Below are 8,589 nucleotides of genomic sequence, written 5' to 3' on the forward strand. Positions count from 1 at the left end.
ACGAAAGGAGATATTGCCGAATGCAAGGAACCTGAAAAGCACTGCAAGTCTCCTCTTGCTTGTTTGTTCAGTGTTATCGTTATACAAGAATACAGTGCAAAGTAGCTTCACAAATAAAAACAGCAAAAAGGAGGAGTAGTCTCTCTCTCCCACCCCCCTTCACCTTTGCAAATTCTATAAAACTTTTACAGAGGCTGTTAACATTAAGGTCACCCAATCATTAAATGCAAGACATGGAATAGCCAGAATATGCAGCTCAAGTTTAATATCACTGTAAGAACTCATGATTTTGTCACGAGTCTTGTGATTTTTGGGGGGTTTCTTAAAGCCCCAGCTGCTGGAGTCAAATGATCACTTGGGAAACTTTAAACAACCAACAACTCAAAAACTAACACTTTCTGGCCCTCATGGTTGTGGAGAAAACCGAGAACATGAAACAAGCACATCCTGAAGTTCCAGAAACCAGATTGTAAATAAGGAGACCCTGAACATTATTTAAAAGTCTCATGAATTTTTGGTGGGAGATGGGGGCTGATTTCTCATTTGAGTACCTGGGATTGGCAATACTCCAGTAATATAGATTTAATCAAGAAATAAACCAGGGCCTGATTCTCCTCAACCTTACACAGTTACAACACTAAAGCGAGTGGCGTTAACTTACATTGGTGTAAATAAGAGAATCAGACCTTCTGACTTAGGCCAGGTCCACACTAGAAACCCCAGCTGGCACAGTCGTCCTGAATCTACACACAAAGAGTTTGCCAGGATGCTACCCCAGCCCAGCAAACTTTTTCTGTTGCAGACTACGCAAAAAATCAAATTTTGTCTTGCGCTTTTCAGGTAACCAGTTTACTAACATATCTAACCTTGTTAATTTCAGCACACTTAGTTGTGAACTGATCACCGATGCCTCAATGCTAAGGGCATGTCAAGATTCAAAGATCATCTACTTGTGAATTCAGCAAAGAGTCCTGTGGCTCCTTATAGACTAACAGACGTATTGGAGCATAAGTTTTCGTGGGTGAATACCCACTTCGTCGGATGTATGATGTATTCATCCACAAAGCTCATGCTCCAATACGTCTGTTAGTCTATAAGGTGCCACAGGACTCTTTGTCGCTTTTACAGATCCAGAGTAACACGGCTACCCCTCTGATACTTTTGAATTGTCCCTCTGAAGAGAAGCAGTAGTTTTAATGGTGTGTGGTGGGAGGGAGTTGATTCTCTTATGTCAGAGGAGCACAAAAGAGCTGAAGGGAATTTGCTCAGGTTTACTGAATTTGTTACCTAAGTTCCAGTGGAGACCAAGCATGGAAAGCTTGATCTGAAAAGTCACAGGATCATGAGCTTGTGAAAACGGACTTTAACGGAAGCCATTTTATCACCTGAGCTACAGTATTTACACTGCAGCCAACGTTGCAAGATAAAGCCCGTGTGAGATGTACTGTCGAAGGAGCACTGCACATGCAGCAAGAAAACACCCCTGGAATGGATCACAGCTGAGCGTCTACAGAACATTTGCTATAACCAGTGCTCAAGACTCAGTGAAATGGTTCAATGACACCACATTTGCAGGGGCTCATTTCACTGCAGCTGTAGCAGCCACCAGCCAGTCTCTGCTATTTCAGGGGGTGAAGTCATCCTCTTGTACACATGTGCTTACAGCACGTCACATGATCTCACCACTAAACGCGTGCTGTTGCTTATATACATCGTCCCACCCCAGACAGACTCAACCCGGGGGAACCGTTACAGAGTTCCATGGCTGAAGTATGCCACATTGACTCAGCTGGGGCTGAACCTAGTAACTTTGCTTGCATGGTGGTGGGTGCACTGCAATTGGTTACTGACAAACGGCCACACTCCCACACCGAGGTGCTGCATCTTGCAGCTGGTTTTGAGCTTCATTGCTTTGCAAAGGTGTCAATTGTATACAAGCTTCTCCTCTATACAGAGAGTATGGAGGACTTCCCAGCTTGTTTCCCTATGTCAGGGTATAGGGAATTCAGAGGCCATCACTGGCCTCTGTTGAGATACAGCAAGGGGGGCCACCTTGCTATTAGCATCAGACATGAACTCAAGTACTACAGACAAGTGCACTTAGCGCCACATGGAGAAAGGGGAACCTCCCGTGTCATCTGTGTTGAGGTCAGGGCATCTCCTAGCAGTGTGCAGGCTTGGTCCTGAATGTGTCACAACCAGGCATGTCAGGTGCTCTCATCCCCCTGGTGTATTTCCCCAAGGAGCCAGGGTGTATCTGTTTTGATGGGGTGCTAAGCATGCTTCTCTCTTCACCGCCTGCTTGTGTGGCAATATTAGCTCCCCCTTGCAGTGGGTTTTGTTGTGAAGACACATTTAGAGGCATGGGGGAGTTCACACCTCTCAGAGTGGTTGTTTCTGGCCATCTGCTGGCTCAAGGCCTTCTGCCAGCATGGCTGGATCGGGGGTGTGACTCCTGTGTAACACACCTGTGCCTGCACCAAGCCAGGAGTGCCAATACACAGCAGAACTGCACTTTTACTGGGACAGCTTGTTTCCCCTGTGGTGGTGGGGAGAGTCTGGAATAATCCATGGGGGCAAAGCCTTTCAAGGGTGGGCCAGACCCCAGGCAGACATCGCCACATTGGTTAGTCTCAGTTCACATTTTCCATCCACTCCCCTGCGGCCAGGAGGGTCAGAAGTGGGACCCCAGGAGCTGAAGCCTTAGGCCTGGGTCTATAGATTGTCTATGCACTGATCTGGCTCTGGGAAGTGAATCAGCCCTGCCTCCAGCATAGCTCTGTCAGGCAGAATCCATCACCCACATCCCAGGCAGCTCAAAACCAAAAGGGAATGGAGAGGCTTATCTGAAAGGGTCCTCAGGAGACAGGCCACCCTCTAGCAGGAGCAGATCACTGGCTGGGCTCTAGGTCACTCAGAGAATCCAGGAGTTTGTCTAAGAGGCTTTCCTCTTAGGAACTCCTAGGCTGCTGCCTCTTCCTGCTTAAATACCTGCCCTGCTAAGCCCAGCTGGAAGCTGGCTGCCTCTAATTGGCAGGCTGAACTGGGCCTCTGGGGCCTGGCTCCCTTTGCAGAACATTAACCCTTTTCCTCTCTGATTGAGCATGGGACACATTCACCCCAGCACTGACACACTCCAGAAGCCTTCTCAGACCCTGGGCTGTCGTTCCATTTGCTTCCTGCCCAACAGCCTCACTGTGTGCAAGGCTGTGTGTCACTTTTGGAGGTCGAGATTTTCCCCCACCCACTTCAGTGGAGTGACTCCTGAGTTACCCTGGGTTGAGAAAGGAGACTCAGGGCCCCTAATTATGTAGTAGTTGCTGCTTTCCCCGGCAGCGGCTGTTCATGCTGCAGGAGCTCAGGGCTGGGCTTTCTCCCTGGGCTTCTGTTTCCCCGCAGGCTGCACGGTGGGGCTCTCCAGGGTCATTAGAAGCAGAGGCCTGTGGACAGCTATCAGCACCCAAGTTGCTCCCCCAGAGGACAGAGCAGCCTCCTGCCTCCTTCTGTGCTGCCTGCCCAGCAGCCCCCTTCCTCGCCCGCTCGAGCCCTCTCTGCCCCAGAGCCGCCTGAGAGTGCAGCCAGGGGAAGCACCGGCTGGGGGGGCAGCTCGTGTTCCTTCCCGCCCGGGGAACGTTCTGTGCCTGCTGAGAACCCCTTCCCCCACTCGCCAGGGGTCCCGCACGCTGTCTCCTGCCACAGCCCCGCAAGCCAGGCTCTGCAAAGGGGCTGCCTGCAGCCCAAGCTGGTGCCTGCTGCCGCGGGAGCCGCCACTTCAGGGCTGGGCAACAAGCTGCCACTACCCCCCCGTCCGCAGTAACCAGGCTTTTAGTGTCCGGTCACTACGTCTGACCGAACACGCCAGGTTCCCTTTTCAGTTGGACTTTCCAGTCAAAAACCAGACACCTGGCAACCCTAATTTCTGATTCTGTGCTAGCGGCTGCGTATTGCTCCCACTGCCAAATGTGGTGCGCGACTTGTATCCCCCTTTTCCAGAGGCGCTTGTAGCCCCACTGAAGCCAATGGCGCTAGGCCGAGTTTCACCCGCAGCGGATCTGGCCTACTTCGCAGTGTTTCTCAAGTACCGTAGCGCAGCCTGGCACTCAGGGCTGACTGCCGGTGGGCCGCGGACAGCAGGATAGCAGCGGGGAGCTCAGCCCAGCCAGCTCAGTGCGGGACAGCAGATGCGCAGTGTTTAAAAGGAGAGCAGGGACATTGTACATGGCAGATTGGTGGAAGGGGGAAGTCAGGCCTACATGGATTCAGCACAGGGTGACCAGATGTCCTGATTTTATAGGGACAGTCCCAATATTTGCAGTCACTGGAGCTCTCGGGCCCAGCCCAAAGCCCACTGAGAGTCTTTCCATGGATGTCAGCAGGCCCTTAGCGGGCATCCTAAGAAGGGTTTCACGTGCCTTAGTGACAGGCTGGAAGTCAGGTGCTTTAGGACTTGTCTGCACTTCAAATGCTACAGCAGCACAGTTCTTGCACCGCTGTAGCACTTTGGTGTAGACAGGAGAGATTCTCCCATTGGTGTAATTAATCCACCTCCCTGAGAGGTGGTAGCTAGGTTGATGGTTCCGGCAACCTAGCACTGTTTACACGGGAATTTAGGTCAGTTTAGCTACCTGTGGAAGGGTGTGCATTTTTGACACCCCTGAGCAACGTGAGCTGGGTTAAGCTAATTTTCTAGTTTAGAGTAGCCCTTAGTTGCCACCTCCTTATTTCTCTGAATCGCGAGCCATTAATTCCTATGAGCTGCAGGAGCAGCCCTTTGGGAGAGCAGGATGAGTCCCGTGACAGAGCCGCATAAGCCCTGACTCTCAAACCTGTAAAAGCCAAGCCGTCAGTGGATGGCGGCCCTAGGCTGGATTTGCGTTTACTCCTGTCATAAATAAACAGATCAGGGTTAAGGTGTCTTTTACCTGTAAAGGTTTAACATGCAGTACCTGATGACCAGCTGACCAGAGGACCAATCAGAGACAAGATTTTTTCAAATCTCTGTGGAGGGAAGCCTTTGTCTGTGTTCTTTGTTAGAGAGCTCTCTTTGGATCTAAGAGAGGTCAGTCATGTCTCCAAGTTCTCCTGGAGTAGTTTCTACTATTCAATAGTGAGTATTAATTAGAAAGGCGAATTAGTCTTATAATTTGATTTCTACATTTGCAATTGTGTGTTTGCTAAAGGAAATTCTTTATTCCTGTTTGCTGTTACTTTGCTTTCACTGAGAAAGAAAGGGGGAGGGGGGATTCTCTCCAGAGATTGATAAGTTTAGACCCTGTATATTGTTCCAATTTGGTTACAGAGACAGTGACTTTTCTTTTTATTCTTTAATAAATTCTTTTCTATTAAGGACTTGGTTGATCTTTCTTTGGGTGGATTCTCAGGGAAATGGGAGGAGGAGGTATCCCTCTGTAGTTAAATCCCGGTGTCTCTCCTAGGAAAAGGGAGGGGGGAGGAAGCAGGGGGGAATGGTTTATTTCTCCTGGGTGTAAGAACTCCATGGATTTGGGGCTCTTGGAATCCCCTAGGATTTTGGGGAAGGACTGTGTCTCAATCCACATTTCCTGATTGAGTGGTGGCAGCTTTTACTAGATCTAAACTAGGATTTTAGTTTAGAGGGAAACCAGTGCAGGTCCCCACATTGGAACCCAACAGCTCCAAGTGGGGGTGAGACCTATGACACGGGCAGATCCCCGCCGAGTGAGCGGCAAGTAGAGCTTGCCGCTACCAGGGCCCTGGCTTGGGGCTCAGAGGAGAGGGTGGGCCCGAGTCCCATTACCCCACCCCCACCCTGAACCATGAAGGATTATGTGGACTCAGAGTCTGGCCATTACGCCACACTACTCCGCCTGCAAGGGGGGATTACATGAACGTTGGCCACTAGGCTGTTCTACCCTGCTGCAAAGGGGGATTATATGGACTTTGGCCGCTAGGCCGTGCCAACCCACCAATAAGAGGGGTTATATAGACTCCGCCCACCAGGTCGCGCTACTGCGCCTACTGGAGGAAAGAAGAGCTTTCGACCGAGTGACAGTAACCCGTAGAGAGGCAAACACAGCGACTAGAGAGAGGTGAGTTCCCAGCACCCTTCTGGTACCTGCCACAAAGGGGCGCTGCGGTGCAGGCTTTTATATCTGAGCTCCAGTTGGAGCATGCCCAGCAGAACTTCCGGGGCGGGGCTTCCTCTGCCAGGAAGGAAGGGTTAACCTCTGCTATACCAGTGCGGGGCCACTCTGCCCCGTCACATACCCTCCCCGTTAAGACAGCCGCCTGGGCTTGCTGACCCTTGGTCGTCTCCTCCCCTTCTCCCCCCACCCCCCTCTTGGGAAAAGAAATCTACATTTGCATGAGCCTTTCCCAGCCGGTATAACACTCGGAAGGAATAGGGTTGGAGGGACATGTGGCTCAGGTACAAAATGGGGTGTTTTTCTTCCCCTACCTCTTGCGACATTACGGCCCCCAACCCTGCCTCCATGGTGTCCGTCTGGAGGATAAAGGCCTTGTGAAGTCGGGTTGGATCAGTACTGGATCTCATAGCCGTTCTCGCAGGGCGCACTGTATAGCCCGTATAGCCGTATAGGCCACCGTATAGCCCAGGTAGGTCACTTCTTTCTGGCCCAGGTGACATTTGGCTGCATTTGCGGTGAGCCCTGCTTTGCCCAGCGCCCGCAGCACCTTCGTGAGATGCTGGAGCTGTTCCTTCCAGTGGGCACTGTAGACGATGATGTCAGTCAGTATCGCCCGCAGCAAGCCGACCCATGCGAAGATCTGCAAGGTTCCATTGGCGATAACTGGAGCTGTGGTGGCCCGTAGTGGTACCGCCTCTGGATACTGTGTTGCATAGTCAACCACGACCAGGATATACTTGTGGCCAGAGCCACTCTTCTCCAAAGGCCCCACTAAGTCCAAGCCTATCCGTTCAAAGGGTGTCCCTCCTCCTCACCCCACGAAGGGGCCGTGCCCCCCCCAGTCACACTTGACCCATCCACCCCCCTTCCCTGTCCCGTGACTGCCCCCCACCGCCTCACCCAACCCCTGCTCCTTCCTGACAGCTGCCTTGGGACCTTTACCCCCATTCAATCCCACTGTTCCCTTCCCCACCCACAACCCACCGAACTCCCCTGCCCTCTTCCAACACCCCCTCCCTGCTGCCTGCCCCCTTACCGCACTGCCTGGGGCCAGGGCCGAGTCCACTCGGCGGACTGGGACTGGCGCCACGGAGTCCGACTCCCCAGGCCGGGCCGGGTCCGCTCGACCGGGACTGGCGCTGCGGAGCCCGACTCCCTGGGCCGGGCCGGGTCCGCTTGGCTGGGACTGGTGCCGCGGGGCCCGACTCCCTGGGCTGGACCAGGTCCGCTTGGCGGGGACAGGCACCATGGGGTCCGACTCCCCGGGCCGGGCCGGGTCTGCTCGGCTGGGACCGGGACCGGCGCTGTGGGGCTCGAGCCGGGCCGGAGGCACTGGGGCCAGAGCCAGGGGTGCTTAGCCGGGACCGGGCTAGGGCGCTCGGTCGGGGCCAGGCCATGGATGGGGGAGCCGCTCAGCTGGAGCCAGACAGGGCCGCGCTGTGCCTCCCTGGAGCCCTCCTCGCACCCCCCAGGCCCAGCTGACATGCCTGCTGCTTGTTTCAGGCTTCCCACGAACATCTGATTCGCGGGAAGCTGGGGAGGGGGAGGGGGAGAGGGAGGAGAAGGAGGGCAGAGCATTCAGGGGAGGAGGGGGAGATGAGCTGGGGCGGGGGCGGGGTGGACAGCTGCCTGAGCTTTTGTTAAATGGAAAAGCTTTTTTAGAACCGGTTGTCCTAGAACAACCAGTTCTAAAAGGGTTTCTACATTTAACAACCGGTTCCTGCGAACCGGTGTGAACCAGCTCCAGCTCACCACTGCCCCATCTGCCCAAAGAAGTCAATGGCTCATACCTCCACGAGGGAGCGGGGTCTTCCCTCTCAGCCTCTGTGAGAACTAGCACTGCTTGGTTTCCTAGGACAAGGGGACCTGTCCCCACTGCTCCCTGAGGTGGCCCAGCTTCTGCCTGCCCCCATCTGGGAGGCTGTCACACACCCCAGGGCCTAGCAGACAGGTGGGGAGGAGGCTCCTATTCATGTAACCCTCTGAGAGCCCATAGAAGGGCCAAAGGAAGAATAAAGGGCAAGAAGTGAAGCAGGCCCTGAGCCTCCGTCCCATCCTCACCTCCTCAAAAGTGGAGCTTCCTGAGCTTCATTTGGGCAGATAGGAAATGTAGCTCTGGCACAAAGGTGCTTCTGCGCCATCTGGGGCAGGGAGAGCTCTGCTTGGAAGCCCAGGGAATGGGAGGGGGTGAGAGCAAGGAAAGAGGGGAGGGGTAGGGGAGTGAGGGGAAGAGCTCATGCCCCAGATGAAGGAAGTTTGGGGTCAGAGGGAAGGACCGTGCTCCACAGAGAGGGGAGTGAGTTCTGTCAGTGACAGGGGCCTCCATTTCCCCTTCCACTAGCCCCCCATTTCCAGGGAGACAGAGCAGTACCTGCAGCAGGGAGCGGGAGTTGCTGAACATGGGAGGGGAACCTTTAAGGGCATCAGATGAGGCTCAGCCCTTGCACCACCTCAGGCACCTGGT

The sequence above is a fragment of the Mauremys mutica genome, chromosome 10 (assembly GCF_020497125.1).
Source record: "Mauremys mutica isolate MM-2020 ecotype Southern chromosome 10, ASM2049712v1, whole genome shotgun sequence".
NCBI classification, from domain to species: domain Eukaryota; kingdom Metazoa; phylum Chordata; order Testudines; family Geoemydidae; genus Mauremys; species Mauremys mutica.